Here is a 16,706-nt window from a genome sequence, read left to right as displayed (position 1 = left end):
CTCCAGGGAATGGTCTCTATGACAACATGTCCAGAGGAACGTAAGAGGACGTCTGACCATCCTTGCCCCGAAGGAGCCATACTCCTTTCGACCCACTTTCAGCAGTCCATGATATTTGCAGTATTCTTCTCCAGCACCACAGTTCAACTGCATCGATTCCTTCTGTGGTCTTCTTTATTCACTATCCAACTTTCACATGTATGTGATGTGATGGAAAATACCATGACTCGGGTCAGGTGCACCTTAGTCCTCAAAGCAGTATCCTGGCTCTTCAGTACTGGGTTAAGTGGTCTTTATTTACCTAAGTCAGCACCACTTTTGACCTCTTGACTGCTGCTTTCAGGAGCACGGATTACAGATCCAAAAAAAGACAAAATTCTTGCCAATTTCAATCTTTTCTCCATTTATCATAATGTTACCTATTGGTCTGGTTCTGAGAATTTGGGTCTTCTTTACAATGATTTATAATCCAGACTGAAGGCTGTCATTCCTGATCTTCATCAGCAAGTGTTTCAAGTCCGCTTCACTTCCCTCAAGCAAGGCTGCGTCATCTGCATATCACAGGTTGTTAACGAGCTTTGCTCCTATCCTGATGCCACATTCTTCTTCCTATAAGTCAGCTTCTCGATGACTTGCTCTACGTTCAGAGCATATAAGTATAGTGAGAGGATACAGCCCTGACGCACACCTTTTCTAATGTTAACCTTGTAGTATTCTCATGTTCTATTCACACAACTGCCTCTGGACATTGGGAATTCCCACTGACCCAACACAAATACCACATGATCTATCTCAAAACAGATGGCAAGAAATGATAGTTTGAAACCCTATGGCTAAATTGATCTGTGCAGGTCCCCAGAAGCTGGTTTTACTGATCCTTACTTGACACCAACTCTTTAAGCGCTGGGCCAGTTGCAGGATAGGTTTTACGTTGCTCAGTCACCTTTGGTTACCTCTTTTCATTAGCTAATGGATAATGACGCTGTTGTCAGCACTTTCGTGACTTTATCCTGGAAATAGCTTGTCCCGACGTGTTTGTCCCATATGTTTGCAAAAGTGAACTGCTGTTGGGCATGGGTCGGGTTCATAAGATACAAGTAGCCAGGTAGCACAGGAGTTGTCGACACTTCCTTACTAGCAGGGAAGTCACTGACCTACAAAAGGAAGGCAGCCTTACCTTTGCTCATGGGACACCTGAACTTCCTGAGCTTATCCCTCCCTGCTGGCATGTCTTCTCGCTTCCATTGCTCACGAATAATGGAACTCTCTTCTCATCTGCCAACCCATCCATCCATCACTCTGCCCCCTTCTCTTAAGCAGCTGACAGGAAAGGACCCTAGTTTGAGGCACTCATTCACACCGGAGAATTAATCACTGATAAGGTCTTGATTGTAAACTTTCTTCTCAGAGTGTTTGAAAGTGAAAAGAGGATTCGTTGGGGTAGCAGCACACATCAGATCATAAAAATGTGATGTGCTTTGCATCTCCCTCCAAGAGGTCCCTTTCTCTCTGTTCATAAAGCTTCGGCTAATCTATGGCTTTTTAGGCCTAAACCTACCCACCCAATACAGCAACGCAGAGACATGCAGCTTGGTGCCATTCGACACTCACCACTTGGGAAATCTGACCTTTCTCCCCTTCACTCTTTCACTCAACGTAAGTACACTCTTGCGAAAAAGAACACTCTGCTATGTTGCCTCTGCTCCACCTTTGAAGAGTCTAGTGGGTCAACAAGCCAGCAGAGAAATTACAATGCCAAGTGAGGGGGACAATAAAAGTTATGGGAACGAGTAAGTGGGGAGCAGAGTTACAAGCACTAACGCTGCCTGACTGGCACTGTTCTCTGGGTCCTCTCAGAACACAGCCATTTCTTTCAAATGCAAAAAAAAATCAAAGCAAATTACTACCATTCAAAAGAGAAATGGATGAACAGGAGGTCAGGCTGCTGCATTGCACCAGTCCACAGGGCATGCTTCACATTTAGTCCATGTCAATGATGTCCCCTGGGGTGAGGCAACAGAGTGATGCTGCCAGGAAGACTGAGCACAGTTAACAATAGGTGTTTTATAATTTAACAACCAGCTCTACCTACTCTATAGAACAATTATGTGAAGTTAATGAAGATCCTTTTAAACTTCCAAAACTTGTTTTTCAAACTTTTTAATTATGACTTAAATGAAGGTTTACAGAGCAGAGTATCAGTTTTACATTGAATAATCCATACATTTTATTTCAAAGCATCCATTGTACTCCCCTTAGGGACTTATCCTAATTCCTCCCTGTGTTTCCTATTTCCAGACCTCCTTCTCTACTAAACCTCTGAGTTTTGTCCTTGGATAAATGCTGCCCTTTTAATATGAAAAGGTTGGTTATTCTAACACGAGAGTGATAGGCCATCATCTTAGGGGGTCCCACATGTCTCTATCTGACCAGTACGCCTGGGCTCATAATTTTGAATTCTGCTCCACATGTTTCTTCTACTTTATTGAAGACCTTCTACTGTGTGGTAGTTACATAATCTGGTGTTAATTTGAAGACTCAGAGTGAAGGGGTGGAGGCTAACTTGTCATTCAGGTCACAGCCAATGAGACCTCTTTGTGGGCATGACCTTCTCGTGAGGATTCTGGGAGATCCATGGAGGTGGGAGATGCACACACACTCTCTCTCTGCTCAATCCCTGCAAGACATCCTCAATCTCTGCAAGCCAGTTGGAGACAGGCTGATTGTAGTCAGAGCCTCAGAGCTGAAGGAACCACATAGAGACCACTGCCAGTGCTGAGATGCCTCTACTGCCCCTGGATCCACAAGACTTCCCACCCACTACCCTCTGATCTTCTTGCATTTGGCATCATTGAATGTATTTCGTGAGTCTGAGGAGAACTTTATAGATTGGTATCAGGCATATAGGCTAATATCGGACTTATAGACTTGATCTGGACTGGACTGGGATGTTTTTTAGTGTACAGTCATTCATTCTTATATACATGTGAGTGTCTATGAATTTATTTCTCTAGTCAACCCAAACTAACACATACTGTGAACCCTTTCAGGGCAGCTAGTAGTGGTAGCTGGGTATTAACCAGTGCTTCTGATCTCAGAGTTGTTAATGCAGATGTTTGAGTGGCCCATCAGTCCACTGGTCTTCTTGTTTTCATATGTCTTTCCATTTTTATCACTATTTTTCTCTGAACAGGGAGATATATCATCTCCCAGTATATTCCCTGCTTCCATTTTTTTTACCAACTTTCTTCTTATTATTCTCTTTCATGTAAGTTCGATTTGTCTCTCCTCTAGCCCCGATAGCATAGTTTGCTATCATGGAGGTGTGAACCACAAGGTCATCAATTTGAATCATCAGTTGCTCCTCAGGAGAAAGATGAGGTCGGCATAAAGATTGAAAGCCTCGGAAACTCAAACGGGGCAGTTTTACTCGATCCCATAGGATCTCTTTGAGTCAGAATCAACCCAATAACGATGATTTGGATTTGGCTCCTCTAGGCCAAGGCATCCCCTCATACCTCCTTCTTCCACTCCTGATAATTATCATTTTTTCCTGTGGGAAATTCATTTCTTGACTTCTGATAATAATGACCTTATTATTTGTCCTTTAGAGCTTGTCTGATTTCAGCATCACATCTTCCAGGTTCTTCCAGGTTTCTGTTTCATCCATGAATCTGTTTAATGGAGTCATCATTCTTCTTTAACACTGTGCCATATGCCGTTGTGCGTATGCACAAACGTTCATTTATCCATTCATCCACTGCTGAGCATTTGTTTCCATCTTTTTTGCAATAGTAAAAATGGTTGTGCAATGAATAGAATCCCCCCACCCCCCAAAAAAGGGGGAAAAGCTCCACTTGTAGGAGCTTAGTTGTACACATTTTTCCCACTAGGTGAGCATTACACAACCCACTCTGAGTTAGTTCATCAGTGGTATCACCTGGGAAGGTTTTCTCTGGTTATAATGAATTATTTCATAAAAGCAGTTTCTCTTGAACCTCATTTTTTGTGATGACTGGTTTAAGAGAACAGTTTGCAGCTGTGAAATTCTGTTTCCTCAGGAAAAATACTGCAGAAATTGTTGTGATGTTGAAATAAAACTTACAAGGACAGCACTATAGGAAAAACTCAAGTGGATGAGTGGATTTCAGTCAAAAACGGTTAAATGTCAATTGATGACAAACCTCATTCTGGACATCCATTAACTTCCCGAATGGATGAAAATGTCCACAAAATGTGTGCACTTGAGCTTAAATACCAACAACAGACCTTTGAATGGATGGGGAAGTTATCTGGACTATCTTGGAGCTCAGTTCAGCAAATTTTAACCGAAAATTTAGGAATGAGAATGGTCACTGTGAAATTTGTGCCTCAGATTCCAACTGAGCAGGCAAAAGAGCATTGAGTGGAAACATGCCTTGCTTTGAAAAAAATAGCTCTGGAAGTGACCCAGACTTTTTTCTCAAGGTCATGATAGGTGACTAGACATGGTGCTATTCTTACAACTCCAAAGGCAAACATCAATCAAGCCAGAGGAAGACGCCATCATTACCTGGCCCAAAAAACTCATCGAGTTAAATCAAAGATCAAGACGATGCTCATTTGTTTTTCTGAAGTCAGGGCGATAGTGCATTTGGAGTTCATTCTACCAGGCCAGGCTGTCTATCAAGCTTTCGATTTAGAGGTTCTGAAAAGAATGCATAACAGTGTGCAACACCAAAAAGGCCTGATTTGTGGCAGATGAGAAGCTGGTTTGCCACCATGACAATGTACCTGTTGACGCAGCCATCTCAGTGCACCAGTATTTTTGGCAAAAAACAGCATGCCTCTCTTGCCCCATGCACCTTACTCACCTGACCTCGTTCTGTGTGACTTCTTGTTTCAGCAAATGAAGAGGGACATGAAAGGATAGCAATTTGATGGCATAGAAGAGGTAGAGAAAAATATGAGGGAGATGCTGTCAGCCGTCCAAACAAATGAGCTTAAAAAATGTTTCCAAGAATGGAATCTCAGATTTGACAAATGGATTAAGTGTAATGGAGAGTACTTTGAAAATGATAAGGTTGTTTTGTTTAAAAAACATTTTTTAATACATAGCTTTGGAGAAAAAATCCAGTTTTTAAAAATCGGGTTTGGAGGGGTGGGGGACACCCCTCGTATATATGCTTATTCGTGTCATGGCTCTTATATCATCAGAATAGACACAAAGTAGAAGTATAGTTGGGTCTTGTGGTACTTCTATTTCCAACTTTTGAAAGTGCTCTGTCACTTTGCCCAGTGACTGCATCGTTCTATTGTTCGACCAGCCGGGTACGCAAGTGCCACGTCTCCCACACTCTTGTCAGCATTTGTGGTTTTCTTGTGTCTTGAATTGTGCTAATATTTCTGGAGTGAAAACGTATCCAGCTGTTGTTTTAATTTGCACCTCTCAGATGGCTAATGATCCAGAGCCCTTCTTATGTTTGTCAGAATGTCCTCTTTGGTAAAGTGCCTGTTTATGTCCTCTGTCCATTTACCAGTTTTATCATTTGTCCTTTTCTTGTTAAGGAAATATTTTTTGAAATCATGTTATTGGGGACTCTTATAGCTCTTATCAAAATCCATACATACGTCCATGTGTCAAGCACATTTGTACATTTGTTGCCGTCATCATTTTCAAAACATTTTCTTTCTACTTGAACCCTTGGTATCAGCTCACTTCCCCCACTCACCCACCTTCATGAACACTTGATAATTTACAACTTTTTTTTCATGTCTTACACCGACCGCTCTCCCTTAACCCATTTTTCTCTTGTCCATCCCCTTGGGACGGTGTTATATGTTGATTATTGTGATCAGTTCCCACTTTCTCCCCTGACCTTCCCCTCCTTGTATCGCTACTCTTATTATTAGTTCTGAGGTGTTTATCTTTCCTCGGTTCCCTGTGTTTCCAGTTCTTATTTGTACCTGCATACATGCTCTGGTTTAGCACGATTTGTAAGGTAGAACTGGGGTCATGACAGTGGGGGAGAGGAAGCATTAAAAAAACTAGAGGAAAGTTGTATGTTTCTTTGGTGCTATACTGCATCCTGATTGACTAGTCTCTTCCTTGTGACCCTTCTGTAAGGGTATGTCCAGTTGTCTACAGATGAGCTTTGGGTCTCCACTCCACCCTCCCCCTAATTCACATTAATTTGATTTTTTGTTCTAGGTCTTTGATAATTGATCCCATTGACACCTCATGATCACACAAGTGGTGTGCTTCTTCCATGTGGGCTTTGTTGCTTCTCAGTTAGATGACTGCTTGTTTATCTTCAAGCTTTTAGTACCCCAGATGCAATATCTTTTGCTAGGCAGGCACTATCAGCTTTCTTCACCATATTTGCTTATGCATCCATTTTCTCTTCAGTGATCATGCCAGGTTATCAGAACAAAGTGTTCTTGTGTTGTGGGATTACTTAAGTAGAGGCTCAAAGTCTGTCTGCTACATTAATACTTAACATATAAATATATGTACATAGACCTATTTTCCTAACATTATATATAAATAAATTTACATACACATATACCTGTAGTTAGACCTGTATAACTGTCCTTTGCTTCCTAGGACTTTCATCCATTTCCTTTTACTTCCCACTTAGCCCCCTGTCATGGTCAAACTTCATTCAAGTGTCAGTAATTCCTTTCAGCTACATTGTTAAGGCAATATTTTTAAAGATTTCACGGAGTAAAACAAACAAACAAAGAATAAACAGTAAATATGAAGTTTCCATAATGAATTGCCCTATGGCCTCATCAAGAAGGAAGAGTATATACCTGACTTCTACTCCCTTGTACCTAAGATGAACAAGAATCATCTTAATAGAGCTTCTCTTTTGCGTAGGACATTTTTCCCTTAGGGTTCACCAATATGCCATGGCAAGGTTTGAATTAGAAAAGTAAAACTCTCACCACACATTGCCTGAAAATCTCTAGAGTTGTTTTATTTGTTTACTATAAATTTCTTGACTAGAGTTGTTTGTTTGTTTTAAATAATTCCTTGATTTCACCAGCTAAAGAACATCTTCTCCCAATTAACCAAATTATGTTCATACAGCATTTTAATACACTCATCCATGCAAGCCAATCCTTTACTCCCCATCTTCCATATGTTAATATTCACTCAATTTGCCAAGTCTATTGATTCTGACTTTGCTAGTTCTCTGTTAGCTGTCTTCTCCTTACCAATCATATCACCTATTACCTTTCTTTTACCCAATTACCTTGACTTCAATATCTCTCATCTCCTATCCATTCCAAAACATTGGTTTCTCTGTAAAATGAATTCCAACCCCGCTCCTCATTGCCTATCCTTGGGGAGTAGGGGGAGATCTACTGCTCTTTTCAAGAATTTTTAACTGACATTACACAAAAATTAATTACAACCTTCTAGACTGTCATAAGAGAACCTCTACAACAGTGCCTCAGGTTGTTTTACCTGCCATTATCCTCCCCTCCCATCCCTCTCATCACCCTCACCCCCTATTTCTCAAAGTATGGCTCAGGAGGACATTGATAGGTCCCAAAGAACCCCCATGCAAAAATGCAAGTTCAGTCTCAAGAACTAATTTTGAGCTATTCCATAGATGAGTGTTTACAACTACAACAGCAGTACTTACTAGAAATCCACTGAGTAGGGAAGAGGACCAAAACTAGGAGTCAGAGCTGTAACTAACACTGTCTGAGTGTTCTCAAGGAGTCTATTTCAATATCCCACTTTAAAAAAAGAAAAGTTGGCTTCCATACAACCTGAAATCATACTGCACATGTGCGCTTGCGGATAAATGAGCTTTCAGTGAGTAGACATGGATAGAGTAGGTGAGCTGTGAGATGTTTGATCTAAATGGCCCATTAAAAAACCAAGAACCCTTTCTCTAGGGATAGTACAAATTCCAATCGGACTGGAGTAATCTCTCTTCTCTAAGTCGGTATGCTTTCCTGCCTGTCTGCCTTCATTAATTCAGTTCCCTCTGTTTAGGCAAACCTTCCCATATCTGACTGTGTGCATGTGTCTCCTTTGGGCCCATTTCAAAAACTCCCCGCCCCATCCTTGCTATAATCCTATTACCTGAAGAAATCTCCCTGAAGGTAAGTAATGTCTCTAAGGTGTGTTGGGATCTCAATAAGCATCTTAATAAGAAGAACAAGAATAAAACAAAGTCCAAATGCCATTGAGTCAGTTCTTACTCATAGTGACTCTATATGACAGAGTTTAAAAGGCAATTTGGGTTTCCAAAGCTGTAAATCTTTACACAAGGAGATAACCCCATCTTTCTCCTGAGAAGTGGCAGGTAGTTTTGAACTGTTGACCTTGCAGTTAGCAGATCAACACATAACCCACTGTGCCACTAAGGGCTACACAAGTAACTTACAAGGCCATAATCACAATGATCACTCACAAAGTTTCACTAACCAAAAGACTCTAGCCTGAAAATAAAATTCTACAAACAGAAAGCTTTCTTAGGATAGTAGAATAATATTAAGCTGTGGCATATTCATAGTGTAACTTGAAGGTTTTCACCATCAAAGAGGGCTGTTGTATATATTCTACTATCAATTTAGCAGCAGACAGAATTGAAACATCCATGCCTGAAAGCAAATGAAAATCACAGTGTGCCAAGAACATTTGACCACTTCTTGAATCTAAAACCTTTCCTCAACCACTTTCCCTCTACCCTTACCTAGAAGCAATCCCTGTGCCCCCTTCCCCTATGCACACAGACGCAACAAGCACACACATACAAAATACACCTTCACATCACGCTCCTCAACATCTGGAGGTGGCATGTTGCTCTTCTCAGCATTTTAGTGTCTTTCAAACATATTAACCTACAAACGTTTCCTTTTACCTCTAGCCTAGAACTAAACCCATCCCCTGGAGACCAACTTTCCATGAAACCATAGACTAAGCCAAAAACAAAACCCATGGCCATCCAGGCCCTCCTAATGACCCCAGAGAACAGAGTAGCCCCTTTGGCTTCCCAAGGTTATCAATCTTCACCGCAGTAGATGGCCTCATCATTTTTCCCCTGGAGTGGTGGTGGATTGGAACCGCTGATCCTGTGGGTAGCCATCCAACAAGTAACCCACTGTGTGTTAGACAGCCCTATAAAATGAATAGCAACACCAGGGAGGAATGCATTACTCAGCTCAATCAGCCATACAAGAGCAAAAAGGCAAAATTTGCCCCAAAACAAGGCTCAGATGGCAGGAAGTGGCAGGTAAGAAGGAGGAATGGAAATGGGGGAAACAGGGATGCAGTCGCATTGAGGAGATGCAATTAATGTCAAGAAACAACATATGTATAACTTGTTGGGTGGAAACATACTTGCTCTGTAAACTTTTACCCAAACTGCAATGAATAAATATATAATGATAAAATGGGAAATTATTTTTGAACAGGCTAGTATTTAAAGCTGTATATTTCAACAGATGTTCTAAGAGGCAGGTGGGAAATAATATAAGCAGCCGTGGCCAGAGAATCTCGTTCCCAGGGTTTCAGTTTCAGCCCGCCGCCTTCTATCCACATGTCCTCGGTAAGTCGTCCGCACTGACTCTCGATGTCCTCAGCCTTAAGAAAATCCCTCTATGTTTCACAGGGTTCTCCTACAGAGTAATGCAAAGCAGTAGCCTGCATGGGAGAGCTACGCACGCTGCACAGCATTTCACTGTAAAGAAATGACCTTGATCAAGTTGCTTGAAGTTGGTAAAGCCAGAGGCCTGCCTGGGCGACACAAATGGTTAAGCACTGGACTATTATCTGAAAGGCTGGCAATTTAAACTGGAGGCCCCGCAGAAGAAAGGCCTGCCAATTTGTTTCTGAAAACTCAGCCATGGAAAGCCCTTTGGGGCTTCTCTGTTCTGATCCACATGAGTCAGGATCAGCCGGTTGGCAAACGGTTTGACTTAAGTCCTGCAGTTTCATCGGATTTGCACAACTGCTTAATATCTCCAGATTTTAGCTTTTACTGTGACTTCGGACACTCAAAGCAGAATGGCTGAAAGTCCAGACTATGACCCTTAAAAGAAGAAAAAGAGGCACCAGGCAGGGGGTGGCTGCGGGTGGGGGTAGGGACAGATTAATTTTTTGGTGTGTCTCAAACAGTGGGAACTGAAAGCCTTTGTGTCTGCAAGGACATGTTTCCAATTCTGCGCACCAATGACTCCCTTTTCCTGTCCTGAGCCCAGTGCTCGCCCCGCAGCAGCAGCAGGGCTCAGAGTGCCCCGAAGTGCACAGCGCCTTACATGAGATCTGTCTAAAGCCTCTTCTCCTGGGAAGCAGTCAGAACATGTCCACCGTCCTCACTGCTATCCTCCAAGTAGAAGCAGATGAGGAGGGAAACGGCAAACATCCCCCAACTCGAGAGTCAGGGAGGCTAAAGCAGCTATAATGCAGACTGCCAGTTTCCCGGGAGTTTAATATTTCAGCCTGGCAGCCTGGCTCCGTGGTATGGAGTAGGATGCTAATGTAGATCCAGTCCTTAATGAGTCAGTTTGTCCTAAGCTGGGAGAAAATGGGTCTAAGATAACTAACAGACCCTGCAGGTCATCTGGCAAATATATTCTGTGGGAAAATATTGCTCATTCCACAAATGTTTGTTACATCCTTCCTGTGAACTAGGTCTTGTGAAAAAGGTAAGAATTCTGCTATTGTAGAATTTCTTTCTGGGGTATGTGTTTATGGTGAGGAGGAGAGGAGGGAGAAGAGAAGAAATGAAGAAAATAAGGAATTTGAGACAAAGATAAACCCAATGTCATTGAGTCATAGGACTGTGTCAGAGAGCGTTGGAACGCCCTGTTAGGGTTTGTGAGGTTGTAAATGGTCACAGTGTTTTCTTCTCAGTAAGAGAAATATAAGGATTATTAAAAATCGTTACAGACAAAGATTCTATGGAAGAATCCTGATTAAAGAAGGATGGATGTAGAACTGAATTTCAAATTGGCCTGGAATCCACACCTTCTGGAGCTGGGAACACTGGATGGACTCTTGAAACTATTGTCTTGGCATGCTGGAAAGACTTAAACCATGTACGTTCCCTGAAGTTTTCTTAAAGTTAAAATTTAGCTTACCTAGTAAAGAATGTCTAGCAAAGACATTGCAAATTCCACCATGGCAGATGTAGTTATTTTAAAATGTGACATATGACCCTTTTGGCCAGTTTTAAAGTTGTTCCAGTTCTTAATATTCTTTGATTTTTCTATTGAGATCCTTCTGTTTCATGTAGTCAATGCTGTTGGTTTGTTGTTGTTGTTTGCTTCCTGTTCGTATTTTGTATGATTTTCCGCATATGAAATCTAGGCTAGGCACACCCATAGAGACAGTAACTGGGTAAACAATTACCTGAGGGGCATGGCAGAGAGGCTGGAGGGGAAAGAAGGACTAACAGCAAAGGGCACCAGAAGAGAAGGTTCGGAAATAGATGTGGTGATGGGTGCCCAGCTCTCCTGAAAGGGATTGATTTGTTCAGTTGTACAATATGTGAAGGTTATATGCCAATAACTCTACTTTTTCAAAATTCAAAATTAAATGAATATTTTTGAAAGAATGTCTGCTTTGAACCTTGCGCTGTTTTGAGATCTACATACATGGACCAAACTGACAATAGTAATCTAGAAGATTCACGAGGAATTTTAGGGGGCAGTGTGTTGATGTTACCAGGGGAGGAACAACTCAGGAAAGGAGGGTGAGAATGTTTGAACCATTCAAAGAATGGTTCACTGAACTACACATGGAGAAATTGTTGAATCTGTGTCTCTTCTATTGTGTGGCATCTCAATAACAACAATTTAATAAATTAGTGGAACTGCATGATGCTGAATGATGGGATAGGGAAGGCCGGTGGAGTGGCTCCAGGTTGAGGGTAAAGGAAAACCTCTCTGGGAGGTGGTCCATGATGGTGGTATCATCAGTGCCTCATAATAGCTGTTACAACATAGACCCAAGAAAGCGAGTGAGTTGTTGATAACTAAAACCTTTGGAACCCTGAGCATCAAAGGCAAGAGGTTAAAGAATCCGATCAAGTGCTGAGGGGAAGAAGAGACTGAACGAAACCAGCAGACCCAGACGACTACAGATTGCCAGGGCTCTGCTGGACAAACCTGCACAGCATGGCCATATGGACACAAAACAAGCCGCTTTCTCAGCCAAAGCCTCCGTGGAAAGGAGCAGCCACCTAAGTGCAATTCTGAACTGCTGGCCTGAGCCAGGCAGGAGTGCTCCCTGTCCCCTGAAGGGTAAGTTTATTCACCTCACCCACGGAGCAGACACCCAGGGACCTGCAGTGCCCTCCTATGCCCCAGTCCCCTGCCTCACCCACCCACCCCCCGCCATGTCATTATGGTCCAGTGGAACCGACCATATACCCAGAACTTGGGGTCTATCTCCCTATATATTACTTGTGCCAGACACCTGTGGACTTTACAGCACTGATCTCTCCCCCCAGCCACCTCTGCCAGGGACACACAAGATGGCAGTGCCCATTTCTCCACCTAGCTAGCTACCCATGCTGGAGGTACTTAGAATGACAACTCCTTTCCACCTACCAAACTACACTGGAGGCCCATGGATCAGAGGCACCAGTACCTGAGCTTAGCCACTGAAGCTGGGGCCCATTGGCATCTGCTTCTCCAGAAGCACTCCTCTTTTGCCCGGTCATCTGTGCTGGGGTGTGAGGTCTGGTGTCCCTGCCTCAATGCCCACTCACTCACATTGGGGATCTTCTAGCAGCATCTTCTCCCTCCCACCCTCTGCACTGGGAACCTGAGGACAGGCAGCACACCGTTCCCTGGGTTATTCTCTACCAGAAAGGAGAGCACCCTCCCAATGGGCAACCATGGACCAGTGACATCCCCCCGACTCATCATCTGTGCTGCACACACCTCTGAAACCAATGGCTCGTGCTCCTTCTAGTGAAACACCCAGGACCCACCCACCCAGGACCCTCAGCGAGTTTCTAAACCACCTGGAGACTGATGACTTAGTAACTCCCACCCCAATCACTCAGCAATCATTCATGTGAACACGTAACACCCAACCCAGCAATAGAGATGTCTCGGGGCCATACAAAGAAAACTACAGAACCCCACTGCAATCAACCTGAAGAGGCATTTATAAATGCAAAAAAGTTAGCACGCACATGAGTGGGAAGACCTAATGTTTAGTAAATGTCAATGGCACTCAAAAAGACCCATCGATAGAATAATGCAATCCTGATCCAAAGTGCAACCACATTCCTTAATGAGTTGGAAAAGCAAATCGCCAAATTTATATGGGAAGAACTGTAACTGAGAGAGAACAACAAAGTAGGAGGCCTTACACAGCGAGATCTCAATATCCACTAAAGAGCCTTCTGATGGACCTGTGCACCAATAGAACAGCATTAAGAACCCAGATGCAGATCCATCCACCGATGGACAGCTGATCTTTAACAAAGGGATGGACACATTAACTAGGAAAGAAACCGTCTCTTCAAGAAATGATGTTGGTGAAAATGAAATAGGATTTATGCCTCGCATCACATGCAAACACTAGCTCAACATGGACCAGAGACCTAAATACAATGCCTAAAACTAAAAAGATCATGGAAGAAGAAAACAATAGGGACAATGCTATTGTTGTGTTCTTATGTGCCATCGAATCAGTTCCAACTCATAGAGACCCATGTACAACACAAGGAAACACCACCCCATCCTGCGGCATCCTCACAATTGTTCCCATGTTTGAGCCCATTGATGCAGCCACTGGAAGGATCCCACTTCTCAAAGGCCGTCCTCTTTCTCACCGCCCTACGACTTCACCACACACGGTGCCCTTCTCCAGCAGACTGATCTTTCCTTACAGCATATCCAAAGTTCCTGAGTTAGATCTCACCATCCTTGCTCCTAAGGAGCATTCTGGCAGTGCTTCTTCCTAGGCGGATTTATTTGGTCTTTCAGTAATCCATGTTACTTTCAATATTCTTCACCAGTACCATAATTCAAATGCATCAACTCTTCTTTGGTCTTCCTTAATCAATGTCAAACTTTCCCATGCATATGGCACAACTGAAAATAGCATGGCTTGGGTTGAGCACACCTTGCTTTTCACCACTTTAAAGAGGATTTTATGCAGCTTATTTACCCAAGCAAAGGTGTGTGACTGCTGCTTCCATGAGCATAGATTGTGGATCCAAGCTAGACAAAATATTTTACAGCTTCAGTATCTTCACAAGTTCAGTGTTTTCTCTGTTTGTCACGATGCTACCAAGATGAGGGTTTTGTTTTTCTTTGCAGTGAGTTGTAATCCATACTAAATTGCATTATATTGGGACAATGCTAAGGATCCTAAAATGTGGCCTACATACATAACCAAACATAACTGAAAAACACGTACAGCAGAAGACAAATTAGAAAAACGGGACCTCCTGAAAATTAAACACTCTGTCCGTGTAAAGACTCCTCCAAAAGATTTAAAATAAAAGAACCTACAAACTGGGGGTGAAAAAAAATCCTTGGTTATGAAAAATCTGATGAATCTTTGCTGTAAAACGTATAGAAAAAAGCAACCCCTCAACAACAAAAATATAAGCAACTGAATTTTAAAATAAGCAAAAGGAGATGAAGAGCTACTCCACAAAAGGAGACATTCAGGAAGCTAATAAACACATGAAGAAATGCTCGTGATCATTAGCTATTAGAGAGATGCAAACCAAAACAGCAGTGCGATATTTTCTCACCCTGACAATAATGGCACTAATCAAGAAACAGAAAATAACACATATTGCCAACCTTGTAGGGAAATTAGAACTCTTATACACTGCCAGTAAACATGTAAATGATACAACCCCCCTGGAAAACTATAATATGTCCTTACAAAGCAAGAAACCAAAATATTATATGATCAAGCAATCATACCCCCAGGTCCATAGCATAAAGAAATAAAAGCCTCTAAGGAGCATTCTGGCTATACATCTTCCAAGAGAAATTTGTTTGTTCTTCTGGCAGGCCACAGTACTGTCTGTATTCTTCCTCAAAAATGCATCCATTTTTCATTGGTCCTTTTTGTTCAATGTCCATTATGAGGCCATTGAAAATGCCATAGCTTAAATCAGGAGCACCTTAGTCCTCAAATTAACATCCTTGCTTTTCAAATCTAGTTGGACCAGAGAATGTACACGGATACAGATAAAAGCTGGAAACACAGGGAATACAGACAGATAAATGCCTCAGGAACAACAATGAGAGTAGTGATACCAGGAGGGGAAGGGGAAGGTGGGAGGAGAAAGTGGGAATGGATCACAATGATCTACATATAACCCCCTCCCTGGGAGATAAACAACAGAAAAGTGGGTGAAGGGAGACATCAGACAGTGTAAGACATGAAAAAATGATAATAATTTATAAATGATCAAGGATTTGTGAAGGAGGGAAGGTGTAGGAGGAAGGGGGGAAAAAGAGGAGCTGATACCAAGGATTCAAGTAGAAAGAAAATGTTTTGAAAATGATGTTAGCAACAAATGTAAAAAGGTGCTTGACACAATGGATGGATGGATGTATTGTGATAAGAGCTGTATGAGCCCCCAATAAAATGATTTTTAAAGGGTGATCTGCCGCTTATTTACCCAATGAAATGTCTACTTTGATCTCCTGATTGCTTCTTCCATGAGCAATGATTGTGAATCCAACCAAGACGAAATCCTTGACAACTTCAAACTTTTCTCCACTTATAACAATGTTACCTATTGATCCAGTTGGGAGGAGTTTGATCTTCATTACATTGAGTTCTAATCCCTACTGAGCCTAGAGTCCTTGGTCTTTGTGAGCAAGTGCTTCAAGTCCTCTTAGCTTTCAGTAAGCAAGGTCATGTTACCTGCATATTGCAGGTGATTAATAAGCCTCCCTCCAATTCTGATGCCATAAGCAGCGACAGTCTACCCCGGGGGTGGGGGGGGAGGGGAGGGGGGGCATAGGGTCACTATGAGTCAGACTCGACGAAATGGCAGTGAGCTTGGTTTGGAAGACATGATTATGCCTAAGGACACCTGGAGAAAAATGCCTGAGTAAGTAGTGGAGCGCACTCTCTGTGGGTGGTCTTAGTACTTGACACTGACGCACCTCACTGCCTAACCTAGACTCTGGGCATGGATTTGTTTCTAAGAAATCTGGAGTAAGGTAAAGTTAGAAGAGTGGCATTGAGGGAGACATAGAACTAAGTTAGGAAATCAATAATAATAGTCAATGTGTTAAAAGAGAAGGATATTTGGGACAGCAAAACATTCCTGCTTAGGAATGAAATGACTTGAGGCTCTTGACATCTTAAGATTCAGTCTCTTTGTCAGAGATATGTTGAATGCCTCTTCTTACTAGATTGTCCATAACCATAGGGCCATTAAACATGCTTGCACTGCCAGGAACAAAATAGATGCTTTAAAAAAAAAATCTTTTTGTTAGGGGCTCTTATAGCTCTTGTCACAATCATCCATTGTGTCAAGCACATTTGTACATATATTTCCATCATCATTTACAAAACATTTTCTTTCTACTTGAACCCTTGGTATCAGCACATTTCCCCCTCCCCCACCCTCCCTCCCTTATGAACCTTCAATAATTTTAATTTTCATGTCTTAGGCCGAAAGCTCTCCCTTCACCACTTTTCCTTTGTCCCTCCCCCTGGGAGGGGGTTATATGTAGACCCTTGTGATCACTTCCCC

This window comes from Tenrec ecaudatus, chromosome 2 (assembly GCF_050624435.1).
Source record: "Tenrec ecaudatus isolate mTenEca1 chromosome 2, mTenEca1.hap1, whole genome shotgun sequence".
Taxonomy (NCBI): domain Eukaryota; kingdom Metazoa; phylum Chordata; class Mammalia; order Afrosoricida; family Tenrecidae; genus Tenrec; species Tenrec ecaudatus.
This window is presented reverse-complemented; position numbering follows the sequence as displayed.